This window comes from Asterias rubens, chromosome 2, assembly GCF_902459465.1.
Source record: "Asterias rubens chromosome 2, eAstRub1.3, whole genome shotgun sequence".
In the NCBI taxonomy this organism is placed as follows: Eukaryota; Metazoa; Echinodermata; class Asteroidea; order Forcipulatida; family Asteriidae; genus Asterias; species Asterias rubens.
Window position 1 is genome coordinate 11,915,449 of NC_047063.1, and position 11,689 is coordinate 11,927,137.

An 11,689-nucleotide genomic window follows, 5' to 3' on the forward strand; every position below is an offset into this window, starting at 1 on the left:
CATATTGAAAAAGACAAAGGAAACTTATTAGCATATTGAAAAAGACAAAGGACAATAATTTACATATCGGAACAAACAAAGGAAACTAATTAGCATGTCGAAAAAGACAAAGGAAACTAATTTGCATATCAAAAAGACAAGAGAAACTTATTTGCATATCGGGACAAACAAAGGAAACTAAAAGAAACTAATTTGCATGTCGAAACAGACAAAAGAAACTAATAGGAATGTCAAAAAAAAAAAAAAACTAATTTGCATATCGAAAAAGAAAAAGGAAACTTATTTGCATATCGGAACAAACAATAGAAACTAATTAGATTCCAACAACTTGGAAAGAGTTACTGAAGAAGTAATTAAGAATCTGAAAGAGTTGATGAAGATAAAAAATATGGAAGAGCTGATAAAAACACTTGGAAGAGCTTATACAATAACTTGGAAGAGTTGATAGATTTTAAGGAAAAAAATTCAAAGAGTTGACACATAACTTGGAAGAGTTGATGAAGAGAAAAAGACTTTGAAGAGCTTATAAAACAACTTGGAAGAGTTGATAGATTTGAAGGAATACACCAAAGAGTTGATGAATAACTTGGAAGAGTTGATAGATTTAAAGATAAATCCAAAGAGTTGATACATAACTTGGAATAGTTGATGAAGAGAAAAAGACTTCGAAGAGCTTATAACAAAAAAGTTGATGAGTTGAAAGATTTGAAGGAAAACCCCGAAGAGTTGATATATAACTTGGAATAGTTAATGAAGAGAAAAAGACTTCGAAGAGCTTATAAAATAACTTGGAATAGTTGATAGATTTGAAAGAAAACCCCAAAGAGTTTATGAATAACTTGGAAGAGCTGATAAAAATACTTGGAAGAGCTTATAACAAAAACTTGGATGAGTTGATAGATTTGAAGGAAACAAATTCAAAGAGTTGATATATAACTTGGAATAGTTGATGAAGAGAAAAAGACTTTGAAGAGCTGATAAAAATACTTGGAAGAGCTTATAACAAAACTTTGGAAGAGTTGATAGATTTTAAAGAACAAAATTCAAAGAGTTGACACATAACTTGGAAGAGTTGATGAAGAGGAAAAGACTTTGAAGAGCTTATAAAACAACTAGGAAGAGTTGATAGATTTGAAGGAAAACCCCAAAGAGTTGATGAATAACTTGGAAGAGTTGATAGATTTGAAGATAAATTCAAAGAGTTGATACATAACTTGGAATAGTTGATGAAGAGAAAAAGATTTCGAAGAGCTTATAAAATAACTTGGAAGAGTTGATAGATTTGAAGGAAAACCCCAAAGAGTTGATGAATAACTTGGAAGAGTTGATAGATTTTAAAGAACAAAATTCAAAGAGTTGACACATAACTTGGAAGAGTTGATGAAGAGGAAAAGACTTTGAAGAGCTTATAAAACAACTAGGAAGAGTTGATAGATTTGAAGGAAAACCCCAAAGAGTTGATGAATAACTTGGAAGAGTTGATAGATTTGAAGATAAATTCAAAGAGTTGATACATAACTTGGAATAGTTGATGAAGAGAAAAAGATTTCGAAGAGCTTATAAAATAACTTGGAAGAGTTGATAGATTTGAAGGAAAACCCCAAAGAGTTGATGAATAACTTGGAAGAGTTGATGAAGATACTTGGTAGAGCTTATAACAACAATTTGGAAGAGTTGATAGATTTTAAGGAATAAGGAGTTGAGCCAGGGAAAACAACTTGGAAGAGGTTATAACAAAAAATGGAACAGGTGATAGATTTGAAGGATAACCCAAAAGAGTTGATGAATAACTTTTGAAGAGTTGATATATTAGGACAAAAACTCAAAGAGTTTATCTACATCACTTGGAAGAATTAAGAAAAGAACTTGGAAAAGTTTATGAAAAATAAATGTGAAGAGTTGATAAGAAAACTTTGAAGAGTTGATTAAGAACATGGAAGAGTTGAGGAAGAATACAAATGAGTTGAGACAAAAAAATCGAAGAGTTGATGAATAACTTGGGAGAGTTGAGAAAACATCTTTTAAGAGCTGATAACAAAAACTTGGAAGACTTGATAGATTTGGAGGAAAACTCCAAAGAAACGATAAATAACTTGGAAGAGTTGATGAATAAATTAGAAGAGTTGATGAAGAGAAAAATACTTGGAAGAGTTGACAAATAACTTTTTAAGAGTTGATTAAGAACTTGGAAGAGCTTATAATAAAAACTTTGGACATACTATTGGAAACACTTGGTAGATACTTACCGGGGCGATTTATTGGGGGAGACATTGTCAAGAGTTTTGGGGCAAGAAATAGGACAGTTAAAGGATAGCTCTGATAAAGGTTTGCACTCAGGACCGTCGGCCTGGGGCCGCATATGCTCCGTTCCATGTTGTGCGTGTGGCGTGATTTTTCAAGAAAGTTTTTTCATACTCACATGTCCAAATGTAGCTGCAGCTGAAGTTTACTCTGTAGTGTCGTTGTTCAATGATGTGGCGAAGTTAGTAAATACATTTGTTTATACTCACAGGTTCAATGTAGCTATGAATGAAGTTCCATCTGAAGTGTCCTCATCCAAAAGAAGTTCCAATTAGTAAACCCAACACCAGCTTAACTAATCGTTTGGAATGATCAGTTGTTTAATATTAAATATGTCTTAAAGATAACGGGTACCAGAACCAATTTGTAACAAATCAAAAGTTTGAAAGAGTTGAAAAAACAAAAATGAAGTAAAACGAGTCGGAAAAAACAACCACTTAAAAGAGTTCAATGATAATTTGGCTCTTAAAGGCAGTGGACACTATTGGTAATTGTCAAAGACTAACCTTCACAGTTAGTGTATCTCAACATATGCATAAAATAACTAACCTGTGAAAATTTGAGCTCAATCGGTCATCGAATTTGCGAGACAACAATGAAAGAAAAAACACCCTTGTCACACGAAGTTGTGTGCGTTTAGATAGTTGATTTCGAGACATCAAGTTCTAAATCTGAGGTCTTGAAATAAAATTCGTAAAAAATTACTTCTTTCTTGAAAACTATGGCACTTCACAGGGAGCTGTTTCTCACAATGTTTTATACCAACAACCTCTCCTCATTACTCGTCACCAAGAAAGGTTTTATGCTAATAATTATTTTGGGTAATTACCAATAGTGTCCACTGCCTTTAAAAACTTAGGTGGACATCTACGAATGGCTTAAAAAGAAAACTACTCAAATAAGGGAGATATCTGCTAAATACGAAACATGAAAATCGATTAATAGATTGCATGTTTTAAAGTACAACACCAATATGGGAGTGGGCTGGTAATAAAGGCTGGGATGCCCTAATTAGACAAAGGAAAACTTAAAAGATTATCCAGGATTGTCTGATTGCCACTTTTGGAAAAATACTTGGCAAATGATTTTGGGTAAATTTAGTAACATCTTAATTTTGGAGGAACGACACAACATGAGTTTGATAAAATCGCAAGGCTGTAGTCTTGTGGAATTTTTGGCGATAATTTGAGCAAAATTTGATCAAAACGCAAGGCAATAGTCTTGTGGAACTTTTGGGCAAAATTTTAGCAGAATTTGATAAAAACGCAAGGCTTATAGTCTTGAGGAATTATTGGGCACAATCTGAGAAAAATTTGATAAATACGCAAAGCTATAGTCTTGTAAAATTTTTGGGGAAAATTTGAGCAAAATTTGATGAATACGCAAGGTTCTGAGTCTTGTGTAATTTTTTTGCACAATTTTAGCAAAACTTGATAAAAACGCAAGGCTTTAAATATATAGTCTTGTGGAATATTTGGGCACAGTTTCATCAAAAACGCCTTGTAATTTTTTATTTTTGCAAACATTTTGCAAAGGTTTATAAATATACAGTGCTTTTTGTTAAATATGCCATGTTGCACTTCGGGCAGATAAGATTGATAAATTTACAAGGCAGTATTTTATACTATATATAGCCTTGTGATTTTTTGTAAATGTTTGAAAAATGTGCAATATGTTGATGGTTGCGAGGCTGCAACAGGTGTCAGCCCTCCATTCTGTTGAGCTTGAACCTTCCTGGGTGACTTCATTGAAGCGCTTAGGGACATGTTTGATTTCTATGTGTTATGCGCTATATAAGAATGGTTAATTATTATTATTATTTATTAAGGCCTCGCCTAAGAACTGACACTGTTGGCTTTGGTGCTGTGTCATGGATGACAATCGTTCCTTCGTAGATGCCACCTCACAGTTGGTTCACATGTAAAACAAAGCAAATATTCTTGCATTAGTCTTGTTTTAATAATCTGATTGAACAGAGTAAGATTGTAGGGCAATCTTATAGTTAAGTAGACCTATACAAGCAATATATTTCAGTTTCAAATTTGGCCTATTCATCCTGGTAAGGTTCGTCTAAAACAGGGCTACCACGTGAAGGTCCCAGGATACCTGCCCCACACGGTTTCCAGATCATCAGGGCCTTTGCACCGCCCGAAGGCGGGTCCGGTCCGCCATCCCAAAAGGAGGGACAGTCCCCTACTGTACTAGCGCGGTCCCTAGTTGGAAAGAACTTAGGGACTACTTCCGTTGGTCAACCATTTGTGATTACACCGGCACCATCCTAGCAGATGAGGAGCCCGAATGCACCTTTAAGATCAACCACTCAGTGGAGCGAGCCGGAAGTAGGACCCCACATGCCACGTGCACGTGTCCAGGTCCCTTTAGTTTTATTCCGCAGGCACCACCATTTCGATCCGCACGCACCACTCGTTCCGCAGGCACCACCAAGTTAGCGCACAAAAAAACGCGTATATGCTTGTTTGCTTGCAAGGGTGTACTTAGGTACAAGATAGTGAGCTACCAAAACAACCCACTACATGTAAAGCATCAAATATCAACACATGTAAAGCCCGGTTGATACTTCCTGCAAATACCAAATTTTATGTCAGAATCCTCTTTTCCCAACAACATTCACAAGTGAGTTGAGCAGATTTGAACTGCTATGAATTATTTTTTGACTGCAACAATTGCTTCGCATTTGCAGGAAGTATGAACCAGGCTCCACTCATCTAAAAAGAATATCTTACTTTTGTTCTCTGATGATCCACAGATGAGCTGCTCGGATGTCTTGATGATACTGATGTTTGCCCAAGGCAGTTGATCTCCAGGAACTACTGGCCCTGAAAGGTCAAGTTAACGGATATAATTATTAAGTTGTAAGTCAATATTTTGTCATCAAAACTCTTGCATGGGTAATTTAGACCACCTCTTTATATAATAATAACAATTATGGTGGCTTCTTATAGCGCTCAGGTCTGTCACGCAGTGACGCTTCAACATTATTATTACCCCCGTTTACTGGGCCTTAAATCATTCCTTAAACCATCTCAGCTCCCTGGGGGGAGTATACAGTCTGTGCCCCCAAATATGTAAGCTAATCAATCACAAGAAACAACTCTGCCCTCACAGGTAATCATTTATCCATGTGTGGAGCGAAGATACCTAGATATTTCTTTGTGTATCTTGCACGGGTATGCCCCTGTGGTGATACACTTTTCACCCATTAAAAAGAGGGACAGAAAGTAGCAGAAATAATGCACCCCTTATCCCCCTTTTGCCATATCCCCAGTTCCAGGACTTTTGTTGTCTGTTTGTTATACAAACGTGGCAGACAAGACAGGCTGCACTATAGTTTCTCATTGTATTTGGATAGTTGGCTATTGGAAACTAAAGCATTCTGGGATTTCTACGCTATACCCTGGCAGATTATTTATCTGCTGTGGCTAACAGCCGAGGTTCTGCGATTCATGGTCGGTGCCTTATGCATATTTTCTCACAAGACAACAAGAAATCCAAGTGTTAGACTGTTTTGCTAACTTTCCTTTTGTCAAGTCGAGGTTTTATTGGTCAATTATAATTTCAAAGGCAATCCCTCAAATGTGCAAGATAATTTGGGTGGAATACTGACCTAAAGAGGTTTTGATTGGGAGGGGGAATGCAACAGACACCCCCCCAACCCAGATTTAATCAGAAGTATTGTTTATTAAGACTACCAGCACCATGCAGCCACTATTATAAATAAATTTAAAAAAGGGTACTAGGTCTAGCAGTTTAATATTTGCCTAAAATTGAAAAATTCGAGAGCTTTTCACCAGTTTTATCAAACTTGTGCCATCAATTATTTGAGACTTAAAAATGCATGGCAATGGAAGGTGATCAGCCTTTTTAGCTAGATGAATTTAATCTGGGTGCTAGTTCTATTTAATGTGGAGCTCCATTTACCAACACATCCTTCAAAAGCCAACAAAAACAATCGTTCAGAATTATGTATTACCTTTTAAGTTATAGGCCTTTACCATATTCAGATCATTATGAGCTTGTTACTGGTGATCTTTCGACATCTTCATAATGGTGGCTGACAAACACTACAAAAAAAAACATTTTAAAGGACAAAATAAGTTTGCATATAAAAATTTAAAAAATAATATAAAAATTACAAGGGGTAAGTTCGGCAGTTTTATCGAATTTGGGCCTAGAGTTTAAATAATAACAAGAGGCAAGTCCAGCAGTTTAAGCAGATCTAGACCTCACATTAAAAAATAACTAGGGGTAAGTCCAGCATTTTTATCGAATTTAGGCCTTAAAATTGAAAAAATCACAAGGGGCAAATCCAGCAGTGCTTAAAAGCACAGTTGGACCTAAAATTAAAATAATCACAATATGTAAGTCGAGCAGCTTTTTCAAATGTTGGCATTCAAATTGAAAAAGTCACAAGGAGTAAGGTCTAGCAGTTTTAGCGAATTTTAGCCTAGAATTGACAAATCGGAGGGCTTAGTCAGTTTTATCAAACTTATGCCACTAATTATTTGAGGCTTAAAATGCATGACATTGGACGTTGATTAGCCTTTTTAGCTAGATGAATATAATCTGGATGCTAGTTCTATTGGATGTGAAGCTCCATTTACCAACTCATCCTTGAAAGCCAACAAAAACAATTGTTAAGAATTATTTATTTACCTTCTTAGGTATAGGCCTACATCATATTCAGATTCATATGAGCTTGTAACTGGTGATCTCTTGAAGTCTTCATGACACTACAAAGAAAAACATTTAAAAGAAAAAAATAAGTTTGCATCTAAAATTTTAAAATAGCAAGGGGTATTAAAAGTCCAGCAGGTTTACTGAATTTTAGCCTCAAATTGAACAATCACAAGTGGCGAGTCCAGCAGTTTTATCAAATTTGGCCTACAGTTTAAAAAACACAAGGGGTAAGACTAGCAGTTTTAGCCAATTTGAGCCCAAAACTAAAATTCACAGGGGGAAGGTCCAGCAAATTTATCAAATTTATGTCTAAAACTTAACAAAATGGCAAAGGGTCACAAGAGCAGTTTTATCAAACTTGTGCCATTGACTATTTGAGGCTTAATAGAACACAATGCCTTGGATTTCTACGCTATACCCTGGCAGATTATTTATCTGCTGTGGCTAACAGCCAAGGTTCTGCGATTCATGGTCGGTGCCTTATGCATATTTTCTCACAAGACAACAAGAAATCCAAGTGTTAGACTGTTTTGCTAACTTTCCTTTTGTCAAGTCAAGGTTTCATTGGTCAATTATAATTTCAAAGGCAATCCCTCAAATGTGCAAGATAATTTGGGTGGAAAACTGACCTAAAGAGGTTTTGATTGGGAGGGGGAATGCAACAGACACCCCCCAACCCAGATTTAATCAGAAGTATTGTTTATTAAGACTACCAGCACCATGCAGCCACTATTATAAATAAATTTAAAAAAGGGTACTAGGTCTAGCAGTTTAATATTTGCCTAAAATTGACAAATTCGAGAGCTTTCCACCAGTTTTATCAAACTTGTGCCATCAATTATTTGAGACTTAAAAATGCATGGCAATGGAAGGTGATCAGCCTTTTTTTAGCTAGATGAATTTAATCTTGGTGCTAGTTCTATTTAATGTGGAGCTCCATTTACCAACACATCCTTCAAAAGCCAACAAAAACAATCGTTCAGAATTATGTATTACCTTTTAAGTTATAGGCCTTTACCATATTCAGATCATTATGAGCTTGTTACTGGTGATCTTTCGACATCTTCATAATGGTGGCTGACAAACACTACAAAAAAAAACATTTTAAAGGACAAAATAAGTTTGCATATAAAAATGTAAAAAATAATATAAAAATTACAAGGGGTAAGTTCGGCAGTTTTATCGAATTTGGGCCTAGAGTTTAAAAAATAACAAGAGGCAAGTCCAGCAGTTTAAGCAGATCTAGACCTCACATTAAAAAATAACTAGGGGCAAGTCCAGCATTTTATTGAATTTAGGCCTTAAAATTGAAAAAATCACAAGGGGCAAGTCCAGCAGTGCTTAAAAGCACAATTGGACCTAAAATTTAAATAATCACAATATGTAAGTCGAGCAGCTTTTTCAAATGTTGGCATTCAAATTGAAAAAGTCACAAGGAGTATAAGGTCTAGCAGTTTTAGCGAATTTTAGCCTAGAATTGACAAATCGGAGGGCTTAGTCAGTTTTATCAAACTTATGCCACTAATTATTTGAGGCTTAAAATGCATGACATTGGACGTTGATTAGCCTTTTTAGCTAGATGAATATAATCTGGATGCTAGTTCTATTGGATGTGAAGCTCCATTTACCAACTCATCCTTGAAAGGCCTACAAAAACAATTGTTAAGAATTATTTATTTACCTTCTTAGGTATAGGCCTACATCATATTCAGATTCATATGAGCTTGTAACTGGTGATCTCTTGAAGTCTTCATGACACTACAAAGAAAAACATTTAAAAGAAAAAAATAAGTTTGCATCTAAAATTTTAAAATAGCAAGGGGTATAAAGTCCAGCAGGTTTACTGAATTTTAGCCTCAAATTGAACAATCACAAGTGGCGAGTCCAGCAGTTTTATCAAATTTGGCCTACAGTTTAAAAAACACAAGGGGTAAGACTAGCAGTTTTAGCCAATTTGAGCCCAAAACTAAAATTCACAGGGGGAAGGTCCAGCAAATTTATCAAATTTATGTCTAAAACTTAACAAAATGGCAAAGGGTCACAAGAGCAGTTTTATCAAACTTGTGCCATTGACTATTTGAGGCTTAATAGAACACAATGCCTTGGATTTCTACGCTATACCCTGGCAGATTATTTATCTGCTGTGGCTAACAGCCGAGGTTCTGCGATTCATGGTCGGTGCCTTATGCATATTTTCTCACAAGACAACAAGAAATCCAAGTGTTAGACTGTTTTGCTAACTTTCCTTTTGTCAAGTCAAGGTTTTATTGGTCAATATTATAATTTCAAAGGCAATCCCTCAAATGTGCAAGATAATTTGGGTGGAATACTGACCTAAAGAGGTTTTGATTGGGAGGGGGAATGCAACAGACACCCCCCCCCCCAACCCAGATTTAATCAGAAGTATTGTTTATTAAGACTACCAGCACCATGCAGCCACTATTATAAATAAATTTAAAAAAGGGTACTAGGTCTAGCAGTTTAATATTTGCCTAAAATTGACAAATTCGAGAGCTTTTCACCAGTTTTATCAAACTTGTGCCATCAATTATTTGAGACTTAAAAATGCATGGCAATGGAAGGTGATCAGCCTTTTTTTAGCTAGATGAATTTAATCTGGGTGCTAGTTCTATTTAATGTGGAGCTCCATTTACCAACACATCCTTCAAAAGCCAACAAAAACAATCGTTCAGAATTATGTATTACCTTTTAAGTTATAGGCCTTTACCATATTCAGATCATTATGAGCTTGTTACTGGTGATCTTTCGACATCTTCATAATGGTGGCTGACAAACACTACAAAAAAAAATTTAAAAAATAATATAAAATTACAAGGGGTAAGTTCGGCAGTTTTATCGAATTTGTATGACACGACATGTACAGTCAAATGGATAGCCTGCAGTGAATTTCTAGACATGTTCCAAGTTGTTAGGCTTTCATCGTCTTCGCAGGCAGCAGCCAACTCTGTCAAAGAAACAACCAGCATCGCAACAGAGACAGAATTAAGATAGTACATGACATTATCAGACATATTATTTAACACAAGATTGATAAGTTTTTGAAAGACAGTCAATAAAACAGTGCCAAGTCGTACATTGTGAAAATTAAGAAAAGGCATAGGGTTTTCTGCTAAAGGGACATGTTTCCTTTGATAGGGCAAGTTGGTCTGTAAAAAGCGTTTGAAACCATTTGTTATGGAATGCATGGTTAGAAAGATGTTTCAAAAGTAGAATAAAATGATCCACACATATATGCCTCGAAGTTGTACGGTTTCCCCAAACATCGTGATCCACAAAATGAACAACTTGTTCGCAGCGTAAAGTGTTTTAAAAGAATGGAACAAACGTTTTTTATTTTTGATAAATGAAACAAAATAAGCTTTGGAACAATTTAAAACTGAAAAAAAAAATCAGTTGCAAATGTCTGAGGACTGGATAAGATTAAAAACAACAGAGTATTATGACCTCAGTGCATGCGACAAGTTTTGTTTGAATTTAGACAAAATAAAGTTCAAATTGAGTAGATATGGGATAAAACTTAAAGACTTACCCAATGTAGATAATAGTTGCAGTCACATGAATGATCTATACTAGTTGTACTGAAGCAGTGAGTCTGAAGTGAAACATCGAGTTCCTAGATAGCACAACCTTTACAGTCACATGGATAGCCTGCAATGAGTTTCTAGACATGTTCCAAGTTGTTAGACTTTCATCATCTGTACAGGCAGCAGCCAACTCTGTCAAAGAAACAACCAGCATGGCAAGAATTATTCAGTCATGAAGCTGATATTTTGATTATCTAAACAAAATCATAATTGTTTGCTTAATAAAAACTCACTAATGATGGTAATTTACCTTTTTCTTAGTATTTGTATTGTATGTGGGCATAACGTTTTTATTATAGGTTGTTTTATTTTAGGTAAATAATAATGACTGAATAATAACACTAACATTACAACTTAAAAACTTCATTAACGAAAGAGTGCCATTAAAAATGTCCACTTGGGCAAAAACAAAAAAACGTGTGGAAAACTAAATTTAAAAAGGTTTTATAAAAATAAACAAGGAAACAAAAATAAACAATTCATTTGACTTGAGATGTATAAAAAAAAAATAAAAAAATAAAAAAATAAAAAAAAACCATGACCCAGAATCTAGCATAATAATGCAATCGTTGCTCCAACTTTCAAAAGGAAAAACATGTAGTTTTTTGTGTGTATATATTTGTTTTAATTTTATATTCTCAGTTATCCTTAAAGTTTATTACATTACCCCAAAGATGCAAACACTGAATTCCGAAAAAGAAGCAAGCAGCGATCGCGATGTTGCAAATAAACTCTATCGGTCGGAACGACGTGTAGGAACAAATCATCACAGTGAATGTTTGCCACTGCATTTGAAGCCTTAGAAAGATGCGGAACCAATTTCTACAAATAAGCTGTAGAATGTATGGGGTATAAGGTGCCTTGCTACCCGTGACGTCACGCGTGTGAACATGGTACAAACAATGAGTTAAAGGGCTTTGTACTTTTTTGGAAGGACAAAAAACACAATGTCTGCAGATTTACATTAAACTTCACAGTCTGAAGATAATGATAGTAGAAAGCTTCCCTGAAAATATTACTTGCTCAGGTGCTGTAGTTTTTATGAAATGAGTAAAACACGGTCATGAAAATAAATTTCGTCTCAG

At 35.2% G+C, this 11,689-nt stretch overlaps 1 long non-coding RNA gene across 3 annotated transcripts; it reads right to left on the reverse strand.

The window, feature by feature from the left end:
* Positions 1-4,997: 4,997 nt before the first annotated feature.
* Positions 4,998-10,603, reverse strand: LOC117307301. Of its 3 annotated transcripts, none has more exons than XR_004521066.1 (6): positions 10,550-10,603; positions 8,681-9,796; positions 7,996-8,086; positions 6,976-7,052; positions 6,293-6,383; positions 4,998-5,138 (listed from the first exon to the last, which is right to left on the reverse strand). It is a non-coding gene; the product is annotated as an uncharacterized LOC117307301 (long non-coding RNA). The 3 variants fall into 3 exon arrangements; XR_004521065.1 differs by lacking the exon at positions 4,998-5,138 and having other exon boundaries at positions 5,363-6,383; positions 8,681-8,757; positions 9,706-9,796; XR_004521064.1 differs by lacking the exon at positions 4,998-5,138 and having other exon boundaries at positions 5,363-6,383.
* Between the last annotated feature and the right edge of the window lie 1,086 nt (positions 10,604-11,689).